The following is a 14,090-nucleotide window of genomic DNA, read 5'->3' as shown; positions in this document are numbered from 1 at the left end:
TCACAATCACACAATCACAATCACACAATCACAATCACACAATCACAATCACACAATCACACAATCACAATCACACAATCACAATCACACAATCACAATCACACAATCACAATCACACAATCACAATCACACAATCACAATCACACAATCACAATCACACAATCACAATCACACAATCACAATCACACAATCACAATCACACAATCACAATCACACAATCACAATCACACAATCACAATCACACAATCACAATCACACAATCACAATCACACAATCACAATCACACAATCACAATCACGCAATCACAATCACAGAATCACAATCACACAATTACAATCACACAATCACACAATCACACAATCACACAATCACACAATCACACAATCACACGATCACACAATCACACAATCACACAATCACACAAGCACACAATCACACAATCACACAATCACACAATCACACAATCACAATCACACAATCACAATCACACAATCACAATCACACAATCACAATCACACAATCACACAATCACAATCACACAATCACAATCACACAATCACAATCACACCATCACAATCACACAATCACAATCACACAATCACAATCACACAATCACAATCACACACGCACACAATCACTCAATTACACAATCATACACTCACACAATCACACAGTCACAATCACACAATCACAATCACACAATCACAATCACACAATCACAATCACACAATCACAATCACACAATCACAATCACACAATCACAATCACACAATCACAATCACACAATCACAACAATCCCACAATCACACAATCACACAATCACACAATCACACAATCACACAATCACACAATCACACAATCAGACAATCACACAATCACACAATCACACAATCACACAATCACACAATCACACAATCACACAATCACACAATCACACAGTCACACAAACACACAATCACACAAACACACAGTCACACAATCACACAATCACAAAATCACACAATCACACAATCACACAATCACACAATCACACAATCACAATCGCACAATCACAATTACACAATCACACAATCACACAAACACACAATCACACAATCACACAATCACACAATCACACAATCACACAATCACACAATCACACAATCACACAATCACACAATCACACAATCACACAATCACACAATCACACAATCACACAATCACACAATCACACAATCACACAATCACACAATCACGCAATCACGCAATCACGCAATCACGCAACCACACAATCACACAATCACACAATCACACAATCACACAATCACACAATCACACAATCACACAATCACACAATCACACAATCACACAATCACACAATCACACAATCACACAATCACACAATCACACAATCACGCAATCACGCAACCACACAATCACACAATCACACAATCACACAATCACACAATCACACAATCACACAATCACACAATCACACAATCACACGATCACACGATCACACGATCACACAATCACACGATCACACAATCACACATTCACACAATCACACAATCTCTCCATCACACAATCACACAATCTCTCCATCACACAATCACACAATCACACAATCACACAATCACGCAATCACAATCACGCAATCAGAATCACGCAGTCACACATTCACGGTCACACTATCACGGTCACACAATCACGGTCACACAAACACGGTCACACAATCACGGTCACACAATCACGGTCACACAACCACACAATCACACAATCACACAATCACACGATCACACAATCACACAATCACACAATCACACAATCACACAATCACACAATCACACAATCACACAATCACACAATCACACAATCACACAATCACACAATCACACAACCACACAATCACACAATGACACAATCACACAATCACACACACACACAATCACACACACACACAATCACACAGTCACAATCACACAATCACAATCACACAATCACAATCACACAATCACAATCACACAATCACAATCACACAATCACAATCACACAATCACAATCACACAATCACAATCACACAATCACAATCACACAATCACAATCACACAATCACAATCACACAATCACAATCACACAATCACAATCACACAATCACAATCACACAATCACAATCACAGAATCACAATCACAGAATCACAATCACACAACCACAATCACACAACCACAATCACACAATCACAATCACACAATCACAATCACACAATCACAATCACACAATCACAATCACACAATCACAATCACACAATCACAATCACACAATCACAATCACACAATCACAATCACACAGTCACAATCACACAGTCACAATCACACAGTCACAATCACACAATCACAATCACACAATCACAATCACACAATCACAATCACACAATCACACAATCACACAATCACACAATCACACAATCACACGATCACACAATCACACAATCACACAATCACACAATCACACAACCACACAATCACACAATCACACAATCACGCAATCACGCAATCACGCAATCACGCAACCACACAATCACACAATCACACAATCACACAATCACACAATCGCACAATCACACAATCACACAATCACACAATCGCACAATCACACAATCACACAATCACACAATCACACAATCACACAATCACAATCGCACAATCACAATTACACAATCACACAATCACACAATCACACAATCACACAGTCACACAATCACACAATCACGCAATCACACAATCACACAATCACACAATCACCTAATCACACAATCACACAATCACACAATCACACAATCACACAATCACACAATCACACAACCACACAATCACACAATGACACAATCACACAATCACACAATCACACAATCACACAATCACACAATCACAATCGCACAATCACAATTACACAATCACACAATCACACAATCACACAATCACACAGTCACACAATCACACAATCACGCAATCACACAATCACACAATCACACAATCACCTAATCACACAATCACACAATCACACAACCACACAATCACACAATGACACAATCACACAATCACACAATCACACAATCACACAATCACACAATCACAATCGCACAATCACAATTACACAATCACACAATCACACAATCACACAATCACACAATCACACAACCACACAATCACACAATCACACAATCACGCAATCACGCAATCACGCAATCACGCAACCACACAATCACACAATCACACAATCACACAATCACAATCACACAATCACAATCACACAATCACAGTCACACAATCACAAACACACAATCACAATCACACAATCAGAATCACACAATCACAATCACACAATCACAATCACACAATCACAATCACAGAATCACAATCACACAATCACAATCACACAATCACAATCACACAATCACAATCACACAATCACAATCACACAATCACAATCACACAATCACAATCACACAAGCACAATCACACAATCACAATCACACAATCACAATCACGCAATCACAATCACAGAATCACAATCACACAATCACAATCACACAATCACACAATCACACAATCACACAATCACACAATCACACGATCACACAATCACACAATCACACAATCACACAATCACACAATCACACAATCACACAATCACACAATCACACAATCACACAATCACACAATCACACAATCACACAATCACAATCGCACAATCACAATTACACAATCACACAATCACACAATCACACAATCACACAGTCACACAATCACACAATCACGCAATCACACAATCACACAATCACACAATCACCTAATCACACAATCACACAATCTCACAACCACACAATCACACAATCACACAATCACTCAATCACACAATCACACAATCACACAATCACACAATCACACAATCACACAATCACACAATCACACAATCACACAATCACACAATCACACAATCACGCAATCACACAATCACACAATCACACAATCACACAATCACACAATCACACAATCACACAATCACACAATCACACAACCACACAATCACACAATGACACAATCACACAATCACACACACACACAATCACACACACACACAATCACACAGTCACAATCACACAATCACAATCACACAATCACAATCACACAATCACAATCACACAATCACAATCACACAATCACAATCACACAATCACAATCACACAATCACAATCACACAATCACAATCACACAATCACAATCACACAATCACAATCACACAATCACAATCACACAATCACAATCACACAATCACAATCACACAATCACAATCACACAATCACAATCACAGAATCACAATCACAGAATCACAATCACACAACCACAATCACACAACCACAATCACACAACCACAATCACACAATCACAATCACACAATCACAATCACACAATCACAATCACACAATCACAATCACACAATCACAATCACACAATCACAATCACCCAATCACAATCACACAATCACAATCACACAGTCACAATCACACAGTCACAATCACACAGTCACAATCACACAGTCACAATCACACAATCACAATCACACAATCACAATCACACAATCACAATCACACAATCACAATCACACAATCACAATCACACAATCACAATCACACAATCACAATCACACAATCACAATCACACAATCACAATCACACAATCACAATCACACAATCACAATCACACAATCACAATCACACAATCACAATCACACAATCACAATCACACAATCACAATCACACAATCACAATCACACAATCACAATCACACAATCACAATCACACAATCACAATCACACAATCACAATCACACAATCACAATCACACAATCACAATCACACAATCACAATCACACAATCACAATCACACAATCACAATCACACAATCACAATCACACAATCACAATCACACAATCACAATCACACAATCACAATCACACAATCACAATCACACAATCACAATCACACAATCACAATCACACAATCACAATCACACAATCACAATCACACAATCACAATCACACAATCACAATCACACAATCACAATCACACAATCACAATCACACAATCACAATCACACAATCACAATCACACAATCACAATCACACAATCACAATCACACAATCACAATCACACAAACACAATCACACAATCACAATCACACAATCACAATCACACAATCACAATCACACAATCACAATCACACAATCACAATCACACAATCACAATCACACAATCACAATCACACAATCACAATCACACAATCACAATCACACAATCACAATCACACAATCACAATCACACAATCACAATCACACAATCACAATCACACAATCACAATCACACAATCACACAATCACACAATCACACAATCACTCAATCACGCAACCACACAATCACACAATCACACAATCACACAATCACACAATCACACAATCACACAATCACACAATCACACAATCACACGATCACACGATCACACGATCACACGATCACACAATCACACGATCACACAATCACACATTCACACAATCACACAATCACTCCATCACACAATCACACAATCACACAATCACACAATCACGCAATCACAATCACGCAATCAGAATCACGCAGTCACACATTCACGGTCACACTATCACGATCACACAATCACGGTCACACAATCACGGTCACACAACCACACAATCACACAATCACACAATCACACGATCACACAATCACACAATCACACAATCACACAATCACACAATCACACAATCACCTAATCACACAATCACACATGCACACAATCACTCAATTACACAATCACACACTCACACAATCACACAATCACACAATCACACAAGCACACAATCACACAATCACACAATCACACAATCACACAATCACACAATCACACAATCACACAATCACACAATCACACAATCACACAATCACACAATCACACAATCGCACAATCACACCATCACACAATCACACAATCACACAATCACACAATCACACAATCACAATCACACAATCACAATCACACAATCACAATCACACAATCACAATCACACAATCACAATCACACAATCACAATCACACAATCACAATCACACAATCACAATCACACACTCACAATCACATAATCACAATCACACAATCACAATCACACAATCACAATCACACAATCACAATCACACAATCACAATCACACAATCACACAATCACAATCACACAATCACAATCACACAATCACAATCACACCATCACAATCACACAATCACAATCACACAATCACAATCACACAATCACACAATCACACACGCACACAATCACTCAATTACACAATCATACACTCACACAATCACACAGTCACAATCACACAATCACAATCACACAATCACAATCACACAATCACAATCACACAATCACAATCACACAATCACAATCACACAATCACAATCACACAATCACAATCACACAATCACAATCACACAATCACAATCACACAATCACACAATCCCACAATCACACAATCACACAATCACACAATCACACAATCACACAATCACACAATCACACAATCAGACAATCACACAATCACACAATCACACAATCACACAATCACACAATCACACAATCACACAATCACACAGTCACACAAACACACAATCACACAAACACACAGTCACACAATCACACAATCACAAAATCACACAATCACACAATCACACAATCACACAATCACACAATCACAATCGCACAATCACAATTACACAATCACACAATCACACAATCACACAATCACACAATCACACAATCACACAATCACACAATCACACAATCACACAATCACACAATCACACAATCACACAATCACACAATCACACAATCACACAATCACACAATCACACAATCACACAATCACACAATCACACAATCACACAATCACACAATCACGCAATCACGCAATCACGCAATCACGCAACCACACAATCACACAATCACACAATCACACAATCACACAATCACACAATCACACAATCACACAATCACACAATCACACAATCACACAATCACACAATCACACAATCACACAATCACACAATCACGCAATCACGCAACCACACAATCACACAATCACACAATCACACAATCACACAATCACACAATCACAGAATCACACAATCACACAATCACACGATCACACGATCACACGATCACACAATCACACGATCACACAATCACACATTCACACAATCACACAATCTCTCCATCACACAATCACACAATCTCTCCATCACACAATCACACAATCACACAATCACACAATCACGCAATCACAATCACGCAATCAGAATCACGCAGTCACACATTCACGGTCACACTATCACGGTCACACAATCACGGTCACACAAACACGGTCACACAATCACGGTCACACAATCACGGTCACACAACCACACAATCACACAATCACACAATCACACGATCACACAATCACACAATCACACAATCACACAATCACCTAATCACACAATCACACATGCACACAATCACTCAATTACACAATCACACACTCACACAATCACACAATCACACAATCACACAAGCACACAATCACACAATCACACACTCACACAATCACACAATCACACAATCACACAATCACACAATCACACAATCACGCAATCACGCAATCACGCAACCACGCAATCACACAATCACACAATCACACAATCACACAATCACACAATCACACAATCACACAATCACACAATCACACAATCACACAATCACACAATCACACAATCACACAATCACACAATCACACAATCACGCAATCACGCAACCACCCAATCACACAATCACACAATCACACAATCACACAATCACACAATCACACAATCACACAATCACAATCGCACAATCACAATTACACAATCACACAATCACACAATCACACAATCACACAGTCACACAATCACACAATCACGCAATCACACAATCACACAATCACACAATCACCTAATCACACAATCACACAATCTCACAACCACACAATCACACAATCACACAATCACTCAATCACACAATCACACAATCACACAATCACACAATCACACAATCACACAATCACACAATCACACAATCACACAATCACACAATCACACAATCACACAATCACACAATCACACAATCACACAATCACACAATCACACAATCACACAATCACACAACCACACAATCACACAATGACACAATCACACAATCACACACACACACAATCACACACACACACAATCACACAGTCACAATCACACAATCACAATCACACAATCACAATCACACAATCACAATCACACAATCACAATCACACAATCACAATCACACAATCACAATCACACAATCACAATCACACAATCACAATCACACAATCACAATCACACAATCACAATCACACAATCACAATCACAGAATCACAATCACAGAATCACAATCACACAACCACAATCACACAACCACAATCACACAATCACAATCACACAATCACAATCACACAATCACAATCACACAATCACAATCACACAATCACAATCACACAATCACAATCACACAATCACAATCACACAATCACAATCACACAGTCACAATCACACAGTCACAATCACACAGTCACAATCACACAATCACAATCACACAATCACAATCACACAATCACAATCACACAATCACAATCACACAATCACAATCACACAATCACAATCACACAATCACAATCACACAATCACAATCACACAATCACAATCACACAATCACAATCACACAATCACAATCACACAATCACAATCACACAATCACAATCACACAATCACAATCACACAATCACAATCACACAATCACAATCACACAATCACAATCACACAATCACAATCACACAATCACAATCACACAATCACAATCACACAATCACAATCACACAATCACAATCACACAATCACAATCACACAATCACAATCACACAATCACAATCACACAATCACAATCACACAATCACAATCACACAATCACAATCACACAATCACAATCACACAATCACAATCACACAATCACAATCACACAATCACAATCACACAATCACAATCACACAATCACAATCACACAATCACAATCACACAATCACAATCACACAATCACAATCACACAATCACAATCACACAATCACAATCACACAATCACAATCACACAATCACAATCACACAATCACAATCACACAATCACAATCACACAATCACAATCACACAATCACAATCACACAATCACAATCACACAATCACAATCACACAATCACAATCACACAATCACAATCACACAATCACAATCACACAATCACAATCACACAATCACAATCACACAATCACAATCACACAATCACAATCACACAATCACAATCACACAATCACAATCACACAATCACAATCACACAATCACAATCACACAATCACAATCACACAATCACAATCACACAATCACAATCACACAATCACAATCACACAATCACAATCACACAATCACAATCACACAATCACAATCACACAATCACAATCACACAATCACAATCACACAATCACAATCACACAATCACAATCACACAATCACAATCACACAATCACAATCACACAATCACAATCACACAATCACAATCACACAATCACAATCACACAATCACAATCACACAATCACAATCACACAATCACAATCACACAATCACAATAACACAATCACAATCACACAATCACAATCACTCAATCACAATCACACAATCACAATCACTCAATCACAATCACACAGTCACAATCACACAGTCACAATCACACAGTCACAATCACACAGTCACAATCACACAGTCACAATCACACAATCACAATCACACAATCACAATCACACAATCACAATCACACAATCACAATCACACAATCACAATCACACAATCACAATCACACAATCACAATCACACAATCACAATCACACAATCACAATCACACAATCACAATCACACAATCACACAATCACACAATCACACAATCACACAATCACACAATCACACAATCACACAATCACACAATCACACAATCACGCAATCACACAATCACGCAATCACGCAACCACACAATCACACAATCACACAATCACACAATCACACAATCACACAATCACACAATCACACAATCACACAATCACACAATCACACAATCACACAATCACACAATTACACAATCACACAATCACACAATCACACAATCACACAATCACTCAATCACGCAACCACACAATCACACAATCACACAATCACACAATCACACAATCACACAATCACACAATCACACAATCACACAATCACACGATCACACGATCACACGATCACACGATCACACAATCACACGATCACACAATCACACATTCACACAATCACACAATCACTCCATCACACAATCACACAATCACACAATCACACAATCACGCAATCACAATCACGCAATCAGAATCACGCAGTCACACATTCACGGTCACACTATCACGATCACACAATCACGGTCACACAATCACGGTCACACAACCACACAATCACACAATCACACAATCACACGATCACACAATCACACAATCACACAATCACACAATCACACAATCACCTAATCACACAATCACACATGCACACAATCACTCAATTACACAATCACACACTCACACAATCACACAATCACACAATCACACAAGCACACAATCACACAATCACACAATCACACAATCACACAATCACACAATCACACAATCACACAATCACACAATCACACAATCACACAATCACACAATCGCACAATCACACCATCACACAATCACACAATCACACAATCACACAATCACACAATCACAATCACACAATCACAATCACACAATCACAATCACACAATCACAATCACACAATCACAATCACACAATCACAATCACACAATCACAATCACACAATCACAATCACACAATCACAATCACACACTCACAATCACATAATCACAATCACACAATCACAATCACACAATCACAATCACACAATCACAATCACACAATCACAATCACACAATCACACAATCACAATCACACAATCACAATCACACAATCACAATCACACCATCACAATCACACAATCACAATCACACAATCACAATCACACAATCACACAATCACACACGCACACAATCACTCAATTACACAATCATACACTCACACAATCACACAATCACACAATCACACAATCATACAATCACACAATCACACAATCACACAATCACGCAATCACGCAACCACCCAATCACACAATCACACAATCACACAATCACACAATCACACAATCACACAATCACACAATCACACAATCACACGATCACACGATCACACGATCACACAATCACACGATCACACAATCACACATTCACACAATCACACAATCTCTCCATCACACAATCACACAATCACACAATCACACAATCACGCAATCAGAATCACGCAGTCACACATTCACGGTCACACTATCACGGTCACACAATCACGGTCACACAAACACGGTCACACAATCACGGTCACACAACCACACAATCACACAATCACACAATCACACGATCACACAATCACACAATCACACAATCACACAATCACCTAATCACACAATCACACATGCACACAATCACTCAATTACACAATCACACACTCACACAATCACACAATCACACAATCACACAATCACACAATGACACAAGCACACAATCACACAATCACACAATCACACAATCACACAATCACACAATCACACAATCACACAATCACACAATCACACAATCACACAATCACACAATCACACAATCACACAATCACACAATCACACAATCACGCAATCACGCAACCACACAATCACGCAATCACACAATCACACAATCACACAATCACACAATTGCACAATCACACCATCACACAATCACACAATCACACAATCACACAATCACACAATCACAATCACACAATCACAATCACACAATCACAATCACACAATCACAATCACACAATCACAATCACACAATCACAATCACACAATCACAATCACACAATCACAATCACACAATCACAATCACACAATCACAATCACACAATCACAATCACACAATCGCAATCACACAATCGCAATCACAAAATCACAATCACACAATCACAATCACACAATCACAATCACACAATCACAATCACACAATCACAATCACACAATCACAATCACACAATCACAATCACACAATCACAATCACACAATCACAATCACACAATCACAATCACACAATCACAATCACACAATCACACAATCACACAACCACAGAACCACTCAATCACTCAATCACACAATCACACACTCACACAATCACACAGTCACAATCACACAATCACACAATCCCACAATCACACAATCACACAATCACACAATCAGACAATCACACAATCACACAATCACACAATCACACAATCACACAATCACACAATCACACAATCACAAAATCACACAATCACACAATCACACAATCACACAATCACACAATCACACAATCACAATCGCACAATCACAATTACACAATCACACAATCACACAATCACACAATCACACAATCACACAATCACACAATCACACAATCACACAATCACACAATCACACAATCACACAATCACACAATCACACAATCACACAATCACACCATCACACAATCACACAATCACACAATCACACAATCACACAATCACGCAATCACAATCACGCAATCGCAATCACGCAATCACAATCACGCAATCGCAATCACGCAATCACAATCACGCAATCACACATTCACGGTCACACTGACACGATCACACAATCACGATCACACAATCACGGTCACACAATCACGGTCACGCAACCACACAATCACACAATCACACAATCACACAATCACACAATCACACAATCACACAATCACACAATCACACAATCACAATCACACAATCACACAAGCACACAATCACATTACCTCACAATCACACAATCACACAATCACACAATCACACAATCACACAATCACAATCGCACAATCACACAATTTTACAACCACACAATCACACAAGCACACAATCACTCAATTACACAATCACACACTCACACAACCACACAGTCACAATCACACAATCACAATCACACAATCACAATCACACAATCAGAATCACACAATCACAATCACACAATCACAATCACACAATCACAATCACACAATCACAATCACACAATCACAATCACACAATCACAATCACACAATCACAATCACACAATCACAATCACACAATCACAATCACACAATCACAATCACACAATCACAATCACACAATCACACAATCACACAATCACACAATCACACAATCACACGATCACACAATCACACGATCACACCATCACACAATCACACAATCACACAATCACACAATCACACAATCACACAATCACACAATCACACAATCACACAATCACAATCGCACAATCACAATTACACAATCACACAATCACACAATCACACAATCACACAGTCACACAATCACACAATCACACAATCACACAATCACACAATCACACAATCACACAATCACACAATCACACAATCACACAATCACACAATCACACCATCACACAATCACAATCGCACAATCACAATTACACAATCAGACAATCACACAATCACACAATCACACAATCACACAATCACACAATCACACAATCACACAATCACACAATCACACAATCACACAGTCACGCAATCACACAATCACGCAATCACACAATCACCCAATCACACAATCACCTAATCACACAATCACACAATCTCACAACCACACAATCACACAATCACACAATCACTCAATCACACAATCACACAATCACACAATCACACAATCACACAATCACACAATCACACAATCACACAATCACACA

This window comes from Megachile rotundata, unplaced genomic scaffold (genome assembly GCF_050947335.1).
Source record: "Megachile rotundata isolate GNS110a unplaced genomic scaffold, iyMegRotu1 scaffold0032, whole genome shotgun sequence".
Taxonomy (NCBI): domain Eukaryota; kingdom Metazoa; phylum Arthropoda; class Insecta; order Hymenoptera; family Megachilidae; genus Megachile; species Megachile rotundata.
The sequence above is the reverse complement of the archived record's forward strand: the minus strand, read 5'-3'. Positions refer to the sequence as shown.